We start from the raw sequence: 25014 nt of genomic DNA, 5'->3' as shown, positions 1-25014 counted from the left end.
TTTCTGTCCTGACAGCTTACCTAGCAGAAAAGTAATTAACACACAATAATTCAGATGCTAGTCAAGCAGAAGCATAAAGCCCAGTCAACCTGACTAGAAAGTAAGAAGTAGATCTAGAGTTTCTCACAGGAGAAAAAGATGGGCTTCAGAATAATAATTGTGGTCTTTAGGAGGTAATAAAAACTAAAATACAATAGCTTTAGACATAATGAAAACGAGAACTCAAGGAAAGTAAGGCATATAAAATTTATGTATATATTAGTGCAACTTATTTTGAAGGATTAGAGAAGAGCAAACAAGGAATCAGTTCAGTGGGTTCCCAGATAAGAAACATCCAAACATGTATTTAAAAGACATTGACCAAATCTAGCAACTTCATGTCCCTATCGTGTAGCTTCCAGTAAAAGATGCTTGTTAGATTTCCCAGTCTTATGAGCTGGAAGCAGCAATATTTATTACCAAATTATGAACAAATGACCTTTTTCTACCCACAATTTTGAGTCACCAGAAAAGAACGGTATGTTGTCATATAGCTGGTAGGTACAGTGGATCAGCTATCAAGCTGACAACACAGGTCAGCGGAGGATTAATTTTTAGGCTTTTTATGTGGACAGTGGTTAGATAATCTGTTAGCATGCTCATCTGGCTACTGACTATGTCTTGAGCATTTTATTGTCTTAAAAGTGGTGTTTTTTCACACCTTTAATTGCTTTTATTCTAAATAATCATACTTTGCTTTAACAAGCTATTCACTGACTGCACTAGATGGAAAAGACCTGCAGAGCCTCATCTTAAATGTGGCACTCCAATCTGAGATTACAGCTATATAATTTCACCAAGTTGAAGGTGACAGATAAAGGCCTAATATCATTTTTCTCTTCAATGAGATTTTTTAAAGTGCATAAGAATATCACTTCCAGTAACTGCAGTGTGCATCACCAAAAGCAAGCTAAAAGCTCCGTATAGTTTTGGTTGTGTTCAGTCACAAACTCTTTAGAAAAAAAGGTAATTTTCAAGATACACATCTAGCTATATCCTGTGAAATTCTTGCCTTTAACTTCCGTATCAGAAGTTCTTTGAAAATCTATTATAACTGGCTTTCTAAACTCATACCCAAAAGTTTGGATGGTGTATTTTCGCTTGTATACTGATTGGATTGCATACAGAGATACGCAGTTAAAGCAGTAGCTTGGATAATTAAGTGAAGAACCAATTTCTCATTAGAAGTCTCTCCTTAGTGAAAGCACTCAAGAAAAAGAAATAAAATCTACCGATGCAGTTACTACCTCTAGATACCTATGTGCCTTCAGAACTCTATTTTATAGGATGACAAGTTAATAAGTGACATGAATTTTACAATAGAAAAAGCAGTCCCACTGCAGCCTAACAACATCGGCATTAGACATATTGCCAAAATGGACTGTGCAGAAGGAACATTAAAACACGTACAACACGCTCAGATAATTGTGTATCCTCCAACATAATATTTCCCTTTCTCTCTCTCTTCCCCTACCTAGAAACTCTTTAGAAATTTAAAAGCAAACTAAGTGATTCTAAGGTCTTATGCCAACAGTTACTCTAAACTGTCCCCTAAAGTTTCCCAAATATACCTTTTATATTTTATATACTGAATAGCAGAACAATTTATCTGATCCAGCCTGAGTCTTCAGTCAGACATTACATGCTGTATTTGTACCATAGAAGAAAGTTTCTGCTATATGAAATCTACTCAGAAACAAGGCAATGGGTAAGGACTACTCAGTAAGGATTTGCTGAATACCAAAATGAGAGAATGGAACTGATGTATGCCTAAGTACTGGACAGAATGATTTACTGACCAGACCCATCTGCAATTCCTGAACTGAACACTCAGGAAAACCAGCAATGTCTCTTTAAAGTGAGTATTGCTAGCTCTGCTGTTTCCTCGGGGACACAAAAATCTCATCCCTATATGGACTGTGAGGACATTCTTCCCTCTGCCATTTAATGTCAATAACATTTATTTCTGTTGAATGTACTAACGTGTATTTTTGAAAGGTCAAGAAGGATATCTTGAAACCCTTTTACTATGAACAGATCTGAAGATTCTTGGACCTGTCAGGAAACATTAATATATAATTACAGAATGGATGTTTTTTTTCTTTAGTCTTAGAAAGGTAACCACTCAGAATAAGGAAAAAATAGCATTCCTCAAATTAATATATTATTTCTTTGATTGAATATAAAATCTCCAAAAATCTTACTCAAACAATGTTCTATTTTATTCAGTAAAATTGTATAAATTAGAATTGTTGTAAAATTGTTACAATGTTTATTGGTACAATTTTACCAATTGGTACAATCTTAAAGACTTAGTAAGTGTACTCTCCACACAGAACCTACATTGCACGTACACATACAAACCCCAATGGAAACTTGGGTAAAAGTAGCTACTAAAACAAATAATTCCTGAGCCTTCCTGTGATCCTACAGCATAAAAGTAAACAGCAACACTTGAGCTCCACTTAAAGTATTATCAAATTCAGAAAAATATTGTGTGACTGGATCATACAGATCATAATAATCATACAATTTTATTTTGTGGATAGTAAAAACACAAATAATTATACAGGAAGAGAAGTGCTTTGATGAACACAAATTAAAAGACCACTTAATGTGACTTCGGGGAAAAAAAAATTTGAATAGTTTTAAAGTATTAGCTGAAATGATCTAAAGCACCAACCAAACAAAAAACTCCCAAACCCAAAACCAAAATCAGAAACAATTAATATACGGGATACTTCTAAAAATTTTTATAAATTCAGTCAAATGTTAAATGTTGTAAACTTGGATCCTCAACAGAAAACTAAGTGGAAACAATTAGAAGATGTTAACAACAGCCACCGCAAGAGAAACTCTTTAATAGTGGCACCCTGGTGGAGGCACAGGAGGTGCGACAGACCAGATGCCTCTGATTTGGAATGTCATCACAGTGAAACAAATGCACTCTTTAAAAATGGGTAATACAGAAAGAAAAGTTATTATGAAAGGATTTTCAAAATAAACTAAACAGAAATCTACCTAGTCCCCATCAGGTCACCAAAAGCACAGCTACAAAGACACAGGGACTCAGATACACTAAAGGGATTCTTATTTTTTAGTAAATACTTGTGTTCTTCTGCATAGAATTTCCCTTTAATCTCATTTAGCTAGTGCTAAAGGTACAATAACATATTCTGCAAAACATTACAGATGACATTTAAATCAAGAAATTTGTGTTTAATAATAAATGTAATTCAACATGAGTAGGTCAGCTATGAAGAAGGACCATTGACATCTACGGCTGTACATCTTTAAATCCCAAAAGAGCTTTTTTTTTTCTTCCATATATATATGAGTGCCAACATAATAATGCTTGGTGACAGCAGAGTAATAGAAAGATGAGATTCAGTCATCAAACCTGCCTACAGTTTGTTCAAAAGTGATGCTATTCGCTTTTAACAATCTTTCCACATTTGTGGACAGCAGCTGCTCAAAAGAAAAATCCAATTTTCAGGTTCCTAACTTTTATGATTTCTTTACACAAAATGGAGGTGGAGATATGGAACAAATTGTTTAAGTCAGCAACCAAAATAACTTGTATAAAAATTGCTAAAAAATAAACTGAAAAACTGTAACAGGTGAAGTGTGACAAATTCTTGGTGGGACAGCAAGGTTTGAAACTGAGAATTAAAATGTTCTGTAGCTTTATAATGTACAGCATGCTACAGCCTGCATACTTGTCACTCTACCCATGTATGTAGTAGTTTATGTGAAAAAGCGGATCTTTAAAATCTGTCCAAACTTTTTTTTCCTGACTTTGTGGCAAGCATTATTAAACTGGCATATCTGAATTCCAGGATGGTATCAAGTCTTAAACATTCAGTTAATCATCTATTAGTGCTGGTTTTGAGTGTTTGCTTTTTAATATCAGAAGTAACTTTTCTCACACCAGGACTTTTCATCTCCCATTGCTGAACTTCAAACATGCAAAAGAGTTAAGGTTGCTATTCTGCAATATTATATATGATTGTGCCTTGGTTTGTATGTTTCTTTAAAAAGGATCTAAGTCTACTTTGTAACGGGTTAAAATTTTTAAGTTGAAAAATATATCTGAAAACAAAGTTAAAATGCCATAAAAAAATTGAAATATTATAGGGTAAACTAGTTCCCACAATTCCTTTTTAGGAATTCAACTGAGTCGTCCTCTGTAGTTGTAATGACTACCAAGTCTTCACAATTTTTCTATGCATTTACATGTTACCAGTGGAATATAATTTGTTATCTATTTTATACTTTTCTTTTAACTAGGTAAGAACGCTAACATCGAGTGATCCAAAAAATGATGTTTCGTCAAAAAGCAGATTTAGAGGAGACCTTCCACACTAAAGAGCAAACTGGAAGCAAGTGGAAGCACCATTTTGTCATAAACAACCCATGGCTGAAGACTAAAACTTCTGAACTGTTTGGAACAGTTTGTTTTGGCCCACCCTCAACCTTGTTTAATGAAACAAGCTAGGGGACCACAAGAGCACAATGGAATGATTAATATGGGGATGTAAGGGAGAAGGAAGATATATTTTTTCTTCTTATGAACCTTGTCACTCCACCAAACTCACTATGATATTCTTAGAAAAAGCATAATTCCATTAAACAGTTGTTGAGGCAATTATTTGCTCATCTGTCAAAAAACTTAAGTCTCTAAGCCTTAAATTTAAGCAAAAAATGAAGCAATTACTGCCTAAGCAACATGTATAGCCATGACAACTTTTACCTAAAACAACTGAGTTTCTTAAGGCCGGTTGGTTCTCTAAATATAATGTGTTATATACACACCTAGAAAGAGAGAAAGCTTTGGAAAAAACCTTGCTAACAATTTCAGAAAATGCAGATATGCAACACCTACAATTCATCTGCATAATAAAATTGGCTTTGTTAAATTATTCCTCCCAAGCACAATTTGAATTTGTTTTCTTGCCACTAAGCAGAAAAGGAATATAAGAGAAAATTATCATTTACATGCTCTTTGCATTTAAACATAAAATTATGAAATACTGGAAGTAATACAATGCAGTGGAGTGTTCTTTTTAAAACAACTTTTGTTTTGACTATTAGCTGTTCTGTGTTTTACCTCCAAAGCACGTGTACTTTTAGGAATGTGCAAAGATCTAGAGTTAACATTCAGTAGTGTTGCCAGCTGATTGATACCTGTCAGTGAAATAAAAACATTAACAGAGTGGACACTATGATTTGATTTTGCCTGAGTGATTTATGCTGCTTAAGTTTTCATAAGCATATATTTTCATGCCCACTTAGGGCCCACTCAAGAACTGCTTAAGTAGTTCTCACCACTTAGTGAATATATCAACTCCATCACTGATGCTGTGGGAAAGCTGTGACAGCTTATCAGGTGTCTCACCAGATGCATGAAAAAGCACCACAGAACTTTTCGCGTGCTCTTTGTGACAGCTACTAAATGAATTATGTTGGTAGCATTGTAAATGTTTGAGAACTGTTCATGTACAGCTTATGAATACTGGCTCATACTAGGAAGTTATGACAGCGAAAAGTGCAACACGTTGGTGATGTACACTAACCAGAACAGAATGGGGAGTACTTAATTTGAATCTCCATGCTTTGACCAACAACGTAAGGTGATGGTGATGGCTGAAGCTGGGATAACTCACCCTCTCTTCCTCCCCTCCTCCCCATTTGTCTATTGAAAAGGACTTTGGGACTAGGTATTGTAAGGTCTCTAAGGAAAGGTGACTGAACTGTAAAAGAGAAAAAAAAAGCTTAAAAATCTGAGTTCAGAGGGAAATCAACTATGCTGCTCCAGAAATGCAGGAGGCAGATACCCTTCTACTCATACACAAATGGGGTAGTCAGCAAGGAAAAGTACATGCAGCATGGATCAGAGTCACAAGTAAAGTACAAGAATAAGACTTCCTGAAAGGCTACAAGTTAGCCAAGGCCCACTGAGATCTTCCTCATCATCCTCATAGACCACCAAGTTGGGTACCAACGCTAGGAAAAACATGGCATACACATAGGTTACAGGAAAAATATAATATGATTTGAAGCCGGTCCAGCAAGGCAGAATGTGCTCTAGCCTTAGAAACAAAAAGGTGGAAACAAACAGAAGTTCAGCCTGCAGCTGAAAAGATTTACAGACTAGGAAAATAGGTTGCAGAGGTGTAGGGGTGCAATGCACTAGATCTCTTGTAGAGCAATCTGCAATGACTGCATGTTATATGCAGCTACCCAGATGTGAAGTTAAATACAACTAAATTTGGATATGTGATGGGAACTAATAATGCTGTAGACATTTCACACATTTCAAGATGAAGGAAGTGACCAAAGGAGCTCAGTGAGACAAAGAAAAGTCTTACCTTGCTAAACTTGGACTTTCTGAACCTACTTCTTCTCAGGAGAAAAATAATATATAAAGACAGGTAATATTTCCAAAACACCTGCAAAGTTTTCCTGTGTGTTTAGTGGTATTTACACATTACAAGCTGGCTAAGCATAGTTTTGCTGAGCTAACCTGTAACTCAGGACCTTCCCTTTATGCTGGTATCCCAGAAAAGACGTGTTTAAGATACAGAAAGTAGGCAAGTTGTCCACATGGTGCAAGGAACCTGCAATATCACAAGGAGTTGCAAGAATGCTATACTAAAAACAAGTGTCTAAAAAAATGAATTTAACTTTTTCTTAACAGCTTCTATGGCACCTTACACTACAATACATGGAGTGAGGCAGGACTGTAGCAGAAGTGGTTGAATTTCCAGCTTTTTCTGGATAATTGATAAACAAAAATCCAGAGTCTTCAGGACTGCTAAGTAGTTTGGGAAGCTTAGGTACCATATGCTAAATAAGATCCCCAGATAAGATTTTTTTTTTCTTTGAGAGAGACTGTGCCATTTTTTACAATAAGACATAGTAACGTTCAAAACCATCTATCGCAAAACAAGCACCGAACAGAGGGACGCTAGATGGGAAGCACACTGTCTGTGCTATTTTGCACATATGATGCACATCCAGGAAGAGGGTCAAGCCATCAGTAGCTTGCTCATGCTAACTGAGATGTCTTGATGGACTGCACTGGAGTCCATCCAGTAGACAGGATGGAGAGAAGATGGAGAGGACACTAGGAAAAAATTACAGCTTAACATCATTTGTAAATGAATCATTCTCAGATAAAATGAATTAACACTTTATAGTCATTGTCAGAAAAAAAAATAAAGCTAAAGATGTATCTGTAACAAGTGGGACAACATTTAAAGATTTGGGTATTAGGCTATCATGAGATACATTCAACTAGAAGAACATGGTGATAAATCACTTGTAAGAACTCAAGACTGAAACAGGAGTACAGCTCTAAAAGTACAACAGAGCATATGTGAACCGTGTATGAAATTTACAGCCTTTTTCCCCCACACAAAGTGGCTGTTCAATGTCAATTTATTATTTTTTTTAATAAAGTATCAAGCAAAACTATTCCAAGGTATCTTATGTCCTTTCAGGTAATCACAGTAAATAACTCAATGGATGGGAACCAGTGTTAGGAGCTACAGAGCATCCCCAGTTTCTCTATTAGTCAGCAGAACCAAAGTCTCTTAGTACATGGCTATCATTCGTGGAATGTGAATTTGAAAAAATTACCATTTTATTTCTCCTATATAACTAATGGTTTTCACATTAAGAATTTTCCATTGCACTTACAAATGCAAATTAGCAAGAAAACTCAGGACAGCTGTTCTGTTTCTCAAAGCTGTAGCTTTAGTTTTTTTCTTTACTGTTTTTTTTTCAGATGAAGGAGGTAGTGAACTCTTTTTATCTTAGACAACTCCAGTGAAAAATGTACTTGTCTATGCACTTCAAAAGCAAAGTTACAGGTTCTTTACATTGTCATATTTTTAAACAGAAGATATGTTTACCTTGCATAAAACAGTATTGAGTAGACATAATATTAGGTTATTAATATAAGCAAAATAAGCAGGTATTTTTAGTTATAGATTTTTAAAATTTAACAAAATAACTAACATTTGCGTGGAGAAGAAATGCTAACAGCTTGACTAAAGATGCTCCCCAAATTATCCAATTTTATAGGCAAAAGATCAGCCTGAATCAATTTTATGCTCTGAAAAAAACACAGAATGACTTCCTCAGTTTCTGCTAGAGCCTCTGGAAATCTTTGATTACTTTTACTGGAAGTTTTATCCAGCTATAGCAAGTGAATAACAATTACAAAGAATAAAATGGATTACTACAGCATCATTTGCCAGATAAGTTTTTCTTTAGTGCCTTATGACACTATAGATATTTTTCTCAACAATAACGCAAAATGAAGAAAGAGGATTTAATCTGAATTGTTTGAGTTTCCTTTGGAAAAACAAAACAAAGGCTATCAGATCAATTGTGTCTTACTGAACTTAATATTGTGTGTAGGAGGCATGGGGGAAGTTGTTTCTTATTTACCATGTCTGATGTGAAATTCTGGAATAACTCTGGAATAACTTTATCTCAAATCTGGTAACTTGGATCCTTATCTTTATTCATATCTCATTGTTATTCTGAAAGATGAGAACCATACAAAGTAACAAGCTTAGTTTTGGTACTTAAAACTTTCTGGTATATTCAGAAAGGTTTTACTCCTAGATACTTCTGCCTTTCATTTTTGTTTTCCTTTTTGTTGCTTTGTTTTGCTGTGCTTACTTGTTTGCTTCTTTTACTTCCAGTTTTTATTCCCCCATATTTCTGTAACTATCTATCTACTTAAGGCCAACAATAACATAGAAGGTAAAGGTAGAAACTTGAAAAATTCTGATGTTGTTCATATTTCAATAAAAATGAAGGAAGAAAGGAAATGTATATAATGTGGATATTGCCAGTGTAGGAAAAATATTTCATTTAAAAGACTGTGGAGGTTATGAAGACAAAACAATGGTGTGCTGTAAAAATGGGTTATTAAAAGTTTGGACTGTGCAAGACTTACCTTTAAAACTAGTTTAAAAGGGGAAATCTCAAGTTCTCAATTGCCAGCTGGAGTTAGTAAATTATTAATGCCATCTTGTCTGGGTAGTGTCACAGAGATACGTCTTTTGAAAATATCATATTTAACACTAAGAAACTATAATTTGCCCTTCCTCATACAAGAAGCTATGGGGTAGGTTGAGAAAAACATGTAAGTGTTGCACACTGGAGCAGTACTACATGTAGCTAAAGCAGGAGCTGTAGCTGAGTTAGGTCCCCCAGTTACTTTGTAGTTTGAAAAGCAGGTGGTGAGTAGATACCTAAGGAGGGAACTCAGCCACACTTAGACTGTGTGGAAAGATGCCTAGCCACTGTGTGACCAGCAAAAATATGCAAGCATTCTTTGTTTTGTCACAGGTGATGGCTGTCCTGGTGACAAGGGCCAGGTCCTTGCTTTCTCTTTCCTATCCTGGGACTCCTCAACTCTCTTCTGAGCAATGGTGCCAATTCAACAGAAGAGGCACAGACTAGTACTGACCAGAACAGCCTGGTGTAAAGGACATTTCTGAAAAGCGAGAGATAAGAAAGACACTGAAAGCAAGTGACTCACTGCTTGGATGGATGCCTTATCCACTGGAAAATATACAAAGGAAAAGAAAAAGGCAGCAGCCCTTCCTTCTGCATTTCCGGTGAATACCCTTTCAATATGCTGATGGAGAACACCTGGCAGATTAAAGTACATGTTCATGGGACGCATGTGAAGGAGTGCTTACTCTGAAGAAGGGTAAGAGATTTTAAATTTCTGCAGAACAGGTTGGAAAAAGCTTCTATTCACCAGCAAAAGCCAAACTGAAGGAGCACAGTAAATGGCACTGTTGTAGAGCTGAGCACCAGCAGAGCTGGGCAGGGATGTCAAGTCTGGGAGACAGGCACCTACACTACACAATTATGCCTCACTTTAGACTTTTCTGTCATTTTATGGTGCCACTCCTTGGTCAACACATCTTGCTGCAGAGGATAAATTTGCTCATGCTTAGAGTCACTGAAGATAGTTTTCTGATAATACAGTAATTATTAATTATGGAAACAATAGTGTTGAAAAGGTAGACTGGCCGAAAATTTAAGTCAGCAAAGTAAAAATAGAAAAGATGTAAATTCTTAGTAGTAATTCCATTTAAAAATCAGAGCAGATGACTAAAAATGTAAGAGATTATTAATTAATAGAATTGTATAAATCAAGATGATGATTATTTTTTTTAATAGATAGTCAGACACAATTTTGAAGAGCAGGAAGAGGAATTCCTGTGTAAAATCCCATGGATTATGGTTTCATAAAGATTATATGATCATATCAGTCCTTTCTGACCTTGAAATCTGTGAGAAATTAAAAATACATTTTGAATTGAATTTCAGCTCATCTATAATACCAGCTTATCTGAGATGAATTTTCAACATCTGTTTCCTCAAATCAGTATGAGTCCTACTTGGTTCCCCTTCCCTCGCACAGATATAAGGTAATTTAAATATATTTAATAAATTTCTGACTGAGAGCAGTGTTTAAGAATAAAGGTAAGCATAAAACTGGAGCTATTTCTTGTTCAGACAAGGGGAACTCTTACTACGAACAGTTAATGTATTTCATTTGTAACCACGCTTGAGGCAGAAGGTGCAAACATTGATTAGTAGCTTGCAGAGGAGCCACAAAATTCTGCTTCAGCGGAAGAAAAATTAGCATTTTTCTTTTTCACAAAATATAGTGTTATTGTCTGAATCACAGTTTAAGAAATATATCTGATATAAATAGAAAATAAAGAATCACTGGAAAAGCCAAATGACACTACTATAATAAAGGCTGGAACTAATAATTTGTTTTATATGTGTTTTTATGTATACATAGAGGGCTATATAAGTATATATAGATATAGATACTGATTTTGCAGTAGGCCTTTGCAACAACAAAGATGGAAGCCAAGGAAAATAAATTTCAAAATTAATGGCCTTCCTCTGATTTCTGTTCTGTAACAGAAGAGTAGCTGAGGCCTGAGAGGCAATGAGCTTGAGCATCGCAGTCTGGTCAAAATAGAGGTGGATTTCTTGGGATACTATAACAACCCACTTATGAATATAATAAATGTTCCTGGCAAAATGAAAATAACCTTAGAATAAACTTTTCCATTAAAACTCAAACTTCTTTATATTATCTTTGTAAAGTTGTTTTGAAATACTGATATTTTTCCACAGACAAGATTTTCTGTGCATTGTAAAATATTGTTTTGTGGCTGTAATTCCCTTATTTTAGAGAAATAGAACTTGGGTTTTAGACACTCAAATTTTTCCTAGGACAAAGGAATGAAAATGGGTGTAAAAATGTCTATTTCAGTAAACTTTTATTTACACTTAGTTCCTGGTATTTTTTGTTAAATATGAACATTTTATAGACAAAGTACTTCCACACTTCCAGAAAGGAATATGCTTGTCTCCAGATTTTAGCTAGACTGTTCTCATATACTTGCTCTCCCTTGTAATACATCAGATGGGCCTTTAGTAAATAACAAACTATATTACATATCGCTTTACATTAAAAATTCTGACCATATGCAGATATTCACTACATGCATTTCCATAACAGTGTCAGTCATGGCTGAAAAAATAACTGAAGACTGGATGAACGTATATCATCTATGTTTATAGAGCTGTTTTTCAACGTGACAAGTAATATATTTTTTTTTAATTCATAGACCTCAGTTCCCAAACCCAAGGGCTTATGGCAGTGGCTGCTAACACCTCACTAGTAAACAATGTTCACCTTTTTTTTTAGGTTAATCCAATTTGATTTTCAGCCTTTCACTGATTACTAACTTTTTCCATTTTAATAAGGTATTTCTTACTAGCGTTGACAGCACAGTACAGATATATATATAGATACATATAAAAATATAAAATTCTGGAACAATGATTTTCAAGTTTAATATATCTGAAAATTTGTCCTTCTCTGATCTGTGATATTTTCACTTTTTACTTACTAAACTAGTAAGGTGCAAGAAAATGTCATACTATATAAAAGATATGGTAAGGATTGATGCAGTCAGTTCTCCAGGGTTAGAGAACCCAAATCAACTAGAAGGCTGTGGAGATGCATCTGGATGCTGTCTCCCACTCTCCCTCTCCCTGTTACCATAACAAAGTCAGTTTAACTGGAAGGCCATATTGAGAGGTGGAAACAAGAGCTTCTAAATGTGTTACATTTTTAAAAATTAATGATTTGTATCTCCCTATGGAAATGAGAGCATTGCTAAATTTTGACAAGCAGTTCTTCAAAAGCTAAATCCTGGAAGGACTCCAGAGTGAGGTCACTGCCTTTTTGCAAATACCAGCCTGCAAAACTGGGAAGTATTTTACAGTCTATTCTGCTGAAAAATGTATCTATCTTGGCAATTTTTTCTTACTCAACTTTCTGACCTTATTCCTTCTTTTCTCTTGAAAATTATCTCATACATATATGCAGATACACTTCTTTCCAGTGTTATTTTTCCACTAGACAAGAAAAGTAAGATTTATTTTTCTTGAGAGCTACATTTAAAGGTAAACTATTTTTTTTTTGTCAGCTATTAATTATTAACAAAAGAAAACTGAGTTTAGGAAGCTTCTATTTCTGTTACTTCTACTTTATCCCTCCAGAGTAGCCTTCTAAATACCTTCACTCCAAGCATTAGAAAATGCAAAGATGTAAAGTGTAGCCATTGTCCAAGGGATTTGAAGAACTCTCTAGAAACATGGGTTCATAAAAACAGGAATAAACAACTGCACTCAGAAATAAAAGAGAAATATTGCAGATGAGACAGAACAGATGCCATTATTTTTTAGTCCTGATGAACCAGCTAAAAGCAGTACCAGTTTATTTATCCATGACAGCATAATATATTCTGGTTAAAACCAAAACCAAATTCTGAGGGACTGACAAATCAGGAGCTATTCTTCAGCATCTCCTAATAACTCTGTATCAGCTGCTTTCTCAGAAAGGCTTGTAAGGGCTATGGAGGTGCCACTGGCTGATCAGTTCTAGTTGGTGTAGTGGTGGCACTGATGCCACTGTGACAACTTATTCCCATGATCATATTTTTGCTCTCAGCCTGTGCCTCGTGCTAGCAAATTTAGAGGACAAAGTAACAGGGACACTGCTCTAACAAAAAGCAGCAGGAGAGGGCTGGCAAAGGAAATGCAAAATGGCTGGGCTGCTTTACTGAAGACAGGTGCATGAGGAATGGAGGACGACAGTTAGTGCACAGGTATTTAGAGTTACACATTTGTCATTTTGATATGGGTGCTGCTGAAAGAGAATGTCATGCAACACCAATAGCAGCTGTATAGGACATTATTAAGACTTTCGTAATAGAGAAGACGTGTGGTCAGAATTTTTTTCTTTTTTAAAACAGATTCTGGACGGTGGAAAAAAATGCTGTGATTTCATTTTTTCTTAGTTTATATTCCAGATTAGTGCGTAAATAAGGACATTTTAACTTTGAGTATGACCCCTATGCTTCTTCAAAACAAAAAAACCTCAAAACTCAAAGCAGTTCTGAAAAACTGCAAAGGCCTTAATCAGTTTGTAAAACTTTAGCTTCCTTTCAGACTTTATTTACTCACTGCTGCAGATGTGCAGGCATTAAGAGATAAATAATTACAACAAATTCACCATGTATGCCAAGGTAATTCTCTTGAGGATAGATGGCTTATTGTTCTCTAGTGTCACTGTAGATCAAAGGAAAATGTTTCAAACTGTCTTCCATAGCATAAGAGACATTGCATATGGAAATGAGATCACACAAGGACTGTTCCCTACCATAAATGTCTAAATTCACTTGAGAGATATGTTAAGAGAGACTTCTACACATGCACACAATTGCACTGAATTTCTGGCTGAGAGCATGCTTGCTTATCGAGCTACCTCCAAATCGAAGCTTTATTCACATATTAACAATCAGTCAAACCCTAAATAGCCACAAAGCACGATCATACTCATTACTCATACTGAACAAAAAAAAAATCAGCAAGTGCCACAACAGCATTGACCCAAGAGCTTATTGTAAGGCTCCCAGACTCCAGCATACCACTGCAAGCTGGACATTCCCTGGAAAAGAGAACAGTAGTTCCTGGCCAATGCCACCCACACTGCTTCCTTCCCACACAACTCCTCAGCTGCAGCAGTATCCACCAGCTCACCTGTTTGAGGAAGGCAAATGCTTCAGGCTAAGCACAAGGACAAGTGTGTGTGGGCAAGCGCATGAAGGATGGGAAAATAAAAATGAGAGTGAATAGCAGGATAGGGGCACGAGAGGGAGAGGGTGGAGGTATAGGAAAAGCAGTGATATGCTAGAGAGGATCTAACTTATATCTGAGCTGCACACTCCAGAAGGCCAGTCAATCCTCAATTACCTAAGGGATAATTTAACCTCACTTCTGGATTAAGTGCAACACAGGGCAGAGGCACTACAGCTAATTCAGTAAAGAGCTAGCTTAGGTCAGATAGACTTAACTAATGCATGCAGAGCACTGTGTAAACACAGTTGTGTAATTTCTGGGGCCAGCTCAGCAGTACAGCACTTTTCAGGAACAGCCTGAGTTAATGAGACCTGATGAGTCTCAACTGACTAAATGAACAACCACTTACCTGTTCCCGCATCTGCTCCCCAGCTTTACCTCATTTAAAACAGCTGCAGTGAGCCTATCTGTAATAAAGGCATCTCCACAGTATTGCAGTACTACTAGCAGCTGTGTATGTAGGTGTGTGCAAGAGAGAGAAAGAAGTCAGAGTCAAGTCTGCATTCTTGCATATTCCATATAATTTTTTTTAAAAAGGCACAGCAATTGTGGATCAACTTCATGAAGCAGCTTGCGGATAGCTGTACTAACTGTCTGTAATTTAATCTTGCACATATTTCTAACTATTCCTATTGGAAGGATGTTTTCAAGTATTTGTTCACTATTTCAACCCTTAAGTCAGTGCTTAGCCAGTCTATTGCTTAGAACTTACTGTCTCCAATCCTTCTAGCTGCCCGTTGATTTTTTTGTTGTTGTTCTTCACTACATCCTCTACCAAAAAAAAAAAAATCTGAAATGTATATATGGATATATACACAGAGACTCACACACACATAAAAATAGAGGTAATATGAAACAATAGACAATATTTGGATAAGGAATACAAGCAATCACAGAGAGCCTAAATAGTTTTTTGTACTATTACCCACTGTTTGTTATCCCCCTGTGAGCCATTTCAAACCTATTGCTCATTTCTCTTCTGTAACATTATACAAGATGGAGATGCTCTGCAATTTTTAATCTTATAATGTCACAACATTTTTCCCAAATAGAATAAAACAGTGGCTGAAACTTTTGAAGTGACAGTCTGAAGTAAAGTTTGTTCTAGCACTAATCTTTATGCTAACAGCTTCAAGGCAGAAGGTCTCTATGTGAAAGAGAACAAACAAACAATGCTAATTTTGTTATTGGTATCACACCATTCCTATCTATCTCAATATGAATTGTGATGTGACAACATCACATGAATTTCAGCTATAACACTTGGAAATTTGTTCAAGCAAATAGTAGTTACATTTGAGCACCTGCAACGGATGAATATAATTCACCTTTGAAAGAGGGATATAAAACTACCCAGAAAATTTTAGGTGGATTATTCTGAGCTCAGTTCTAGCACATATGACTATACAATCTTTGACTAGGGAAAAAAAAAAAAAGTACCAGCCAATCATTTATGAAGAGTAAATAACAACCAGTCAACTGAATTTCCGTTCATCTGGAGCTGTAAGGTTTAGCAATAGTGGACAATAAGTAGAAGTTGTGGCCAACGCCCTTAGCAAGGCTTCTGATACTGCCCATGGGATGTTACTACAAGCAAGCTAGGATATTTTTATTTAAATGGAGATTAAACTGATGGAAAAATATATCTTGAAGGTACTATTGAGAAGGCAATATCAAGTGAACTTACATATACAGATTTGTACTATGTCGAATATTAATTTTCATTAATTACTTGTTTGATGGAAGAGAGGATAGATCTATTACTTTCTCATTGATGCAAAACCAAACCAGCAGCAAGCACTTAAGAAGAGAAACACAATTCGAAGTGGTCTCACAAAACCTGAGAATTCAACTCAATAAGGGGAAAGCACTAAAATAACCAGCTGAATAAACTGGATGAACATAGGAATGGGTTGCAAATGATCGGACGGGTGGTCAGAAGTCTAGAAAGAAGGACAGAAATCTAAAAAAAAAAGCATGATTAATTTAGTCTAGAGAAGATTGAACTGAAGTATCAGCCCTCAAATAGATGAGGTTAAGGCTGAGAGAGAGTAAACTGTTCTCAATTTCCATTGTGGTGACATAATTAGCTTAAATTGCAGCAGGGCATATTAAGGTTAGAGATAAACATCTTTTGAACTGCAAGGATTGCAAAGCGATGGAAAAAAAATTCTGCAAAGTTATTTTAAAAACTCTTGACTTAAAGAGCTGGTTAGACAGAAATTGGTCAGAAATTATCTAAGTCTAGTTGATCCTGCCTGAAGCAAAAAATCTGCACTGCACAGCCTTTCAAATCTCCTTCAAGCCCTATATATTATACCTATCATTCCTTTGTGGAAAAATAACTCCATAAAAAGTAGCATGGAGAATAAGATAGAGCCCTATGCTAACTTATAGCATCATTTTTCACAGAACTTTAAATGGTGGTTTGCACAAAAACATGATCATGTGGCTTTTCCTATAGCTAATACATTTTCAACTTTTGTTTTGATTACTTGATAACAATGGCGAAAAACAAAAAAGAGAGAATGAGAAACAGTACCTGCAGACTGACTGATTATAGTAAGAGCAATACTTATTAAACGATTTATTCTCGTGAGTTAGCTTACTGCTATTCAAATTGGCCTCTCTTTGTCATTGTAGTTTCTCGTAGCGTGGAATAGCAGTGCAAAATGGCAGGGTAGCAGTTCCTTTTCTCTATTTTTAATTCTACTGAAACCTGCTAGCCTCCATTTCTTAGCTAAGATACAAGGAGCTTATTTCACTGTAACTGATATATCAGGTTTCTCAGAAGTTTGGTGGCAGAATGATAGTTAGGCATATACTGTAATATATGGAGGCAAAGAATACAGGAAAGAAATGCTATGTGGTTGTTGGGATACTATTATATATTAAAAAGTACTTAAAAGCAAAATCAGATTAATTACCTAATCTCGATAATCAACCCATAATTTATATTCCAGGTCTGAATAATATGATGAGTCTGTAATCAAGAGTAACATGAGCTGCCTATGAAGAGGGAGATCAGAGAGGCTGTGATTGCAGGAGATGTGACCGTAACACAAGGCTTCAGTCATACTGCTCTAGCACTGTGATCCTGAAACTGGGCTCTTCTGCTAGTCTATATGCCTGCCTTCCCCATATGGTAAAACTACTCTGAGGAATAAAACTAACAATGTGTCATTTGCTTGGAAAGAGCTGCTGTAGCTTTTTGTTGAAGGAAGTCCTGAGCATCCTTAAAGAAGTCAACAAGCCTGTAGAAAAGGATGATTTGCTTCAGGTAAGATACATACATATAAAATATTTTTAATAAAGTCCCTCAGAGAAGAGTTTTAAGAAACTTGGCAACACTACATAAAAAGAAATGTTCTCTCCTGAATGTATATTTGCTTGAAAGACAGAAAAGAGTGTGTAGGAGTACACTGCATTCTTGTAGTGGAAACTGGTTTAGAACAGATAAAAGAAATTATTCATTTTCATAGCAGGTAGTGAGAATCTAAAGTTTGCTGCCACCGGAGGTTGTGAGGGCCAAGAGAATCACCAGTTTCAGAAGGGGATTAGACAACTTCATGGACAATAAGCTGAAAAATAGATGCTGCAAGAAATAGGCAGTAATGTTTCTCCTGATATCTCCACTCCAATAGCTATGGATGCTAGGGGTGGGGACAGAATGAGGGGAACAGTCTGCAGAAAGCAGCCAGGCTGGTGCACTCTCCCTGCCCTGTCTTAATGTCACCACCACAGCCATTTTGCCGGGCTAGACTGAACACTGCTTGGATCCAGGAAGGCATTTCTTATGCTCTTGAGTGTGGTGAGACCCAATTTTAGTCCCATTTATAAACTTCGTTATTCTGTTATTTGTTGTTGGTCTATAAGATATCAATTCTGCAACCTAAAGCGCTGTGAGATCTCTGGCAAACACAGAGTTATGTGAGACCACAAATATTTAAAAGCAATGTTGTCCTCATCCAAATTCATACCAAATCCTATGCAAGATGTTTCACTATTTTTCTAAATTATAGAGAAATCTGTAGTGTTATAAATAGATCCTCTTTCAGCAGTAAACAGGAAAAGGGTTTGATTTGTTACTATGTTGGCATAATATATTATTTATGTTACTAATACATAACAACATTTCTAGCTGCTGCTAAGAAGAGTCTCCAAACACTTGACTTTTTATCTAAATCAAGGAATTAAAAAAATAGTAAATATGATACATATTAAAATGCTTTCCATGTCTGCATCATATTCCGATTATTTAGTCACCATAATTTTCTACTGAAATGAGAAAGTCTGAAAAAGTTGACAAGGTTGAGGCAACATGAATGGTTCATCTGAGAATTCTAACTGCATCTCCCTCTAGGGAGTAAAAGGGCATAAATTCTCTGTGCCTGAACAGATTGCTCCCAACTGGAGCAAGGGGGGAAACAGAGACCAAGTCCTAACTCCCTGAATCATGTTGCAGCTGTAGCCCTTCTCAGGCAGCACAATACAAATCTACTGCTCACTCAGGCAGCATGGCCGAGAAGATTATAACACAGATCAAACCGATTGAATCTAATAATAATGCTCACGACAAGCTTCAAGAATTACAGATTTCATAAAGCATGTTTCAGACTAGTAATGAGCTTGTAACAACTAAGGAAAGGACGAAAAATAGGTAGGTCTTTTCATCTCTTACACATCGTGCTTTAAAATCCGCCTTTTCATATTTATTCTTCCTAAACATTCAATACTGCATCCTTAGTGGCATTTCTTAGAAGCAAAATATGACTTTTTTTTCCTGATCCACTGAAATAAAGAGCTCTGTACTGGGAAAGACATGCACATCCTCTTATTAACTGACTTGTTATTCCTGTTCATCACTCCTGAACTGTGCAAAGAAGCCATTATCACCAAATTACAATCTAAAAAAAAATGCTTGGAATAAAAACTAAGATGATTTGGATAGAGACAAAACAACACATTATAGCCACAACGTATGTTGAGAGCTTTATTAAACAAAGTTGTATGGAAAGTCACATATCTTCTTCCTCTCTTGGCTGTCACTTTATCTATTTCCTATGCTCCATTACCTCTGCACAAGCCCAGGAGGTGTTTGCATGTAACAGCATTTCATTCTTGGTTGAATTTACACTGAGCTTTCCCCTCATATTATGCATAGATATGATTTTACATTTTGTCGCCACTTAAAAAAATCTTGTGAACTCTATGAAATCCTTTGGGAAACATACCTTCTAAGCAAATTTTAAAAAGGATATTTTTAGTTCCCACAGATGCAAAGACATAAGACTTAAGTTCAAGAGATCTTTCTGCAGTTCTTATTCCCGAAAGGGGCATAATTATAATGCATTGTGCATTTTTGTTGCCATTTTGAAACTGTGCTCCAAAGTAGCCGTTGCAAGTAGATTAATGCCAAAACAGATAGCAGTCTGCTCTTTGATGGCCAAATAGTTAAATGGTTTGGAAATCTGAGATAACACACCTAACATTTCAGCAGGAAGAAACACACAATCACTTTTGTTATGATCTGCCCCAATTTTGTGTCTAAGAATAAGAATTGCAAATGATTTTGTCATTGCTCAGGGAGATATGCCAGGAATTTGTACTGAGATAAGAAGAAAAGATTCCTGCCCTGCACAGTTTGCAAAGTCCTTCCCTAAGAACTCACATAGCAAATCTCCATAGTGTATGACAGGTATGAAAGGACAATGAGAATACTGCAGAAAGGATGAAGATGATAGTAAAAATCTCCGAATTTGGGTGATAAAGTTAAATGTATGATTTGTTAGATGTTATAATCCTGCTTTTTCAGAGAAAGCAGGTATGTAAACCAGTAAAATTTCAAGTATGTTCTGAATGAATACATTTTGTTTCCTTTTCGTACATATTATGGTCAGCAACATATGATCTGTAAAAGCCAACAAAAAATGTCTGGGAACATCTTTTTTTTTTTTCCTTTTCCTTGTCCTGTAAAATGCTGTACACACACAATCTTGATGTATGCCATATTTATTTCTCTTTTAGTCTTGCCCTTTCCATTGCCTTATTAAAATAATTAAAAAAACAAACAAACAAAAATCATATGTTTTCACAAACAATTGCAAAGTACTGAGTTTTCTCTGAATTGTAAAATGAAATTCAGTTACTATGCTTCAAAACATTACTCCCTTCTCTTCCATAACTGCAAGGATAGGAGTGTAAATTTAACCAGATTTCTATCATGAAGAGCTTAATATTAAATAATGTTTTGCGTTTTTTTTTGTGTGTGTGTCATTATTTTTTAAGTGACATAGCTGCTTGCACTAATCCACACTAAACTAAGAAAATGAAGTTTAAACATTAAGAATTGCTGTATTGAAAAAGTTGCAGTTTTTAACCTGGATCACTCTCCACATACATCCTACATTTCCTCACAAAAACACAGGCAGATAGACATACACAAATGCCTGCATTTTTAAAAGATACTTAAGATCAATTAAATAATTTAATTGAGAGAGAGAGAATGGAATATTAAGAAAAAGTACACTGTAGTATTTCAGAAACTACTTGTAAGAGACTACTTTCCTGGAAGGCTGGCATTAGAGGGGACAGAATTGTGACTGTATCCATGAAATCTTACATTTCTCACTTAATTTTTGGTTAAAAGTAGCTTTCCACTTTGTTATGGACACTTGGCTTTATATAAAAGTCTTTTAAAAAAAAGTTCTTATCAAAGTAATAAAAAGAAACTGCGCTGAGAAAATGCTATGCATTTATTCCCATCTCTTACTATCTGAGCTTACTTTACTTCAGTGCAAATCATAAAATAAAAATGAAACACTAGTTCTAACACTTAACATTTATGCTACTTAACGTTTATTTCAAATTATTTCAATAAAACTCTTCACAGGTAGATTTTTTTTTTCCTTTCCCTAACTGGAATACTAGCAGACAGACAGGCAGAGGGTGGTGCCCAGCAACAGTATGCCATGGACAACTCTTGCAGGAACTGGCATCCTTTATGCAATGTCACCTTCCTCACAGTGCATGTCTCCCAGAGAAAATTCAAATAATTTTGGAAAAGAACAGAAAAAAAAAAAAACATACAGAGATGGACTGAAATGAAATCAGAATGTCTGCAAGGAGAAGAGTCAGTAGGAAAACATTAAAAGGAAAATCCCCTCATTTTCTGTTGAGTATTGTGAAAAAGTGCTTGTTTTCACGTTACTTTTAAGAATCCATTACAATTCTTTTGATGTACAGGGAACTGAAAATGAGTCCTGCTGTTCATTCTTTTTCTGAGATAGTACTAAAAAAAAAAATCTGCTATTTATATGTTGGTTTTTTTTTTTTCTGGAAATGATAATTACAGTGAAAAAGTCTCATTAAGCAATGGCAGTAGAAGGAGGGAAAGTTGAAAGTGAAAACCTAAATGGTTATTTACCATCATTCAAAACAGGCTGAAGAATAATTTGTCCTATATAATGTTAAATAGCATCCCTGAACACCAATTCTAGAGCGAAGCCTAACAATGATCTTGCAGCCCAAATCATGCTTCAGAAATACGCATACAGTGAACATGAAGCCAAGAGAACACATTTTATGTGAAACCTACAGTGAAAAAGACCTTCATTTTCTCATAAGAAAAAAAGATATGCTTTGTATTCTACACTAAGAGGTCTCCAAAGGCTGTCTTGTTATTTTAATTAAGATTCGCGATTTTAAGATTGTCTAATGAAAAAATGTTAAAGGAATTGGGTAACTAGCACCCAAGGAAATTAAGTCAGGTGCACAATTTCCTTAGATTCTACTGACAATGCTGGTTTATGTAGAAATAATCCTAATTATTAGAAACATAAAAAGTATTAAATTAATGCAAAAATACACATAATTAAACAAAATAGATGAATTCTCACCTTGACAAGAAACATTGGAAAACAATTTAATAAAAAATAGCAACTAATATACAAAATGAACCAACATGACTGAATAGAAGTTTCAACATCCAAGATTTTCCTTAATCTAGTATAGATTATAGCATATTTAGCTAGAAATTTTAAAAGAAAGATACTTGTTAGACATCGTTCTCAGAAGGTGAGTAATGTTTGATGTTGAAACTTCTGCAGGAAGCCTAGTAGGAAGACGGGGAAGGGAGAGGAGGGAAATTTACTGACATTAAATTTGCATAAACTAATCTAGATAAAAAACCAAGAGCATTTCTATCTTACAAATCTTTCTCCTTCACTGAATTTTTGCAGTTCATCAATACAGACCGTTATACAACTATGTCTTAAAGGAGATAAACTAGTGGTCTTGCAAACTTTTCCAATTCAGCAATTACACTGTTCTTCCTGCCCTTTACTCTCCGCCTACATTTCATCCATCTTTCCTGTCTTCTCTTAACCATAAGACCTGTGAGACAATTTCATCTACTTTTCCCCCAACTCAGAACAATTATCCAACTTCTGATTGAAACCACTTATAACTTTTTCCATCTACATACACCTTATCAGTATTAGAACTTAAATACACAAAAACCCAGAAATTATTTTCCTGTAAACCCTTTCTGTCTCTAAATCGATCCTATGAACACCACCTCTTGTAGATTATTATTGCAGGTTTGTATAGCTCTAGAACAAGTAGTTCAGTATAGGTAAGCAGAGGTGCTATTTTTGAGTCCGTAACATCAGACCCAACATGGTAGGACACACCTTACACTCATTGCTCGGAGGAATGACTGTCCTCATCCCCAGTTCAGCTTCTGCCATGCCCAAAGCACTTCCCTCTGACTTGCACCACTCTGCATGAGAAATTCTCTTTAGTAAATTAGTACTAAATTTACTAATTTTGTTTCCTCTAAACTAGTCAAGGAATATTTACAAAATACAAACGGCTGAGACAGTTGATTTTATTAACTGACTCCCTGTTATTATCCAGTACCCAGAGATATCATTTGATTCCCTAGCATCTATATTCTCATTCTTTATCACATGCTTTAATGACAAGTCTGGGTGGAAAAAAAAAAAAGCCCATCTGAAATCAGACTAACAGCAAACAAGCTAATAATTTTGATGGGTTCAGATGCACTGTTACTTCTTTGCAAAACACAATCACTTTGTCAGAGCTGAATCCCACATCTGAATGTCATTACAGGAATGTGCCAAATATACCAGTTTTCCTCACGGAAATATTATGCCATATGGGCCACATGTGAAGAGGTAGAAGGATTTATAAGAATAGTTAAAAATACTATCAGTGCTGATCACGATGCACAGTATGAATTTAAGACAAACTCATAAGGCACCACAAAGGAAAACAGTCCCATTCATATGGTCAAACATATGTCAAAAGGTTGGACATTTACCCTGAGATGTACTCCCACACCACGCCGTCTTCAAAATTGTCTGCTTGAATAAATGATTCTGTGACATACGCAGTAAGACATCTCTGGTAACTCACAATAGCCCAGAAGACATCATTCTTCCCCACAAACAGATAAATGCTTAAATTCATCTTCTGTTTATTATATCTTTCTTTTACCTTCCTTGCTTCTTGGTCAAAAAATATCACAGATATTTCTCTGAACAGGAAAGTGAAATAGAACAGGATTTTTGTGTTACCTTAGAATAATTTTTTTCCAAAATACTAAAACCAGCTTCTACCCTAATTAGAAATAAGTACTGATTTTTTTTTTTTCCAGAGAAACAAAGTGTCAAACTGTTCTGTTAAGACATCAAAAAGGAGACACTTTGAACAAGAAAATAGAGATTTTCACTTTGCTACTGCTAATACATGCTAATAAAATGATTTTTTCTGTGGTTTTGTTTTAGGAATTTGGGGTATGAAGTTTGGATTTTCTAAATCGTTACAATTATTTAAATGTTTTGATTGTTCTACTTTGATATTTTGTTAGGCTTAGACTAATTTTTTTAGTTATTCTTTATTTTCTCTTCTTAAGCCATTTCCACATTCCTGTTATCAACAAGTAAGGCCAGATGTGAGATGCTGAACAATTGCAACTCCATTCTCTTGCTTTCCTGCATCTTTCCGGTGATTATTCTAATTTCAACTTCAATGGATTACTTTTTTTAAAGGAAATCTGAATATAGTCTGAATTAAAGAGCATTTATTACAAATTTATGATCTATTTTTAGGTGCTGACATCAGGAAAAAGCTTAATATAATAATCATTAACAAATTAGCACTGCACATTTGGGATAGTTATAACCTGCTCTTGCCTAGCTATTTAAGCACACAAAAAAAAAGAACAGCAAAATTATATTTTTTTTCTTGTTGGATCAGTTTAGCTTATACTTTGTCACCCTGAATGGTCTTCCTACCTTTTATCAACTATTTCTGATTGGAGGTTTTACAATAATCCCTCGAGAAAAAGATGGGTAAGCATTATCTTTTCTTAAGCTGTACTTCTGTGAGCAGCATGTAACTGCAGCAATTGAATTACTTGCATATTAGTGGCTAACAGGAAAATTTTTCTTGCACAAATAGACGCAATATTTGAACTGCATGAACCCCAGTGTGAATTCTATGTTTAACAATTCAGCTGGAGGATTTGACAAGTCCAGAAGCAAGAAAAAGAAAGCTGGGAGCCAGCGGAGGTGACTAAACCTCTATATATGAAACTCACATTTGGCTGCACAAAATCTCTCATATAAGCAGAATGTACATGAACATTAGGAGTGCCATGGTTATAAGTTAAAT

At 35.5% G+C, this 25014-nt stretch overlaps 1 protein-coding gene across 11 annotated transcripts in view; it reads right to left on the bottom strand.

The window, feature by feature from the left end:
* The window catches only part of DMD (dystrophin), a 1302935-nt gene that overhangs the window by 307470 nt on the left and 970451 nt on the right, over window positions 1-25014 (bottom strand). The window lies entirely within an intron of this gene.

The sequence above is a fragment of the Chlamydotis macqueenii genome, chromosome 1 (assembly GCF_036417535.1).
Source record: "Chlamydotis macqueenii isolate bChlMac1 chromosome 1, bChlMac1.mat, whole genome shotgun sequence".
Taxonomy (NCBI): domain Eukaryota; kingdom Metazoa; phylum Chordata; class Aves; order Otidiformes; family Otididae; genus Chlamydotis; species Chlamydotis macqueenii.
The sequence above is the reverse complement of the archived record's forward strand: the minus strand, read 5'-3'. Positions and strand labels throughout refer to the sequence as shown.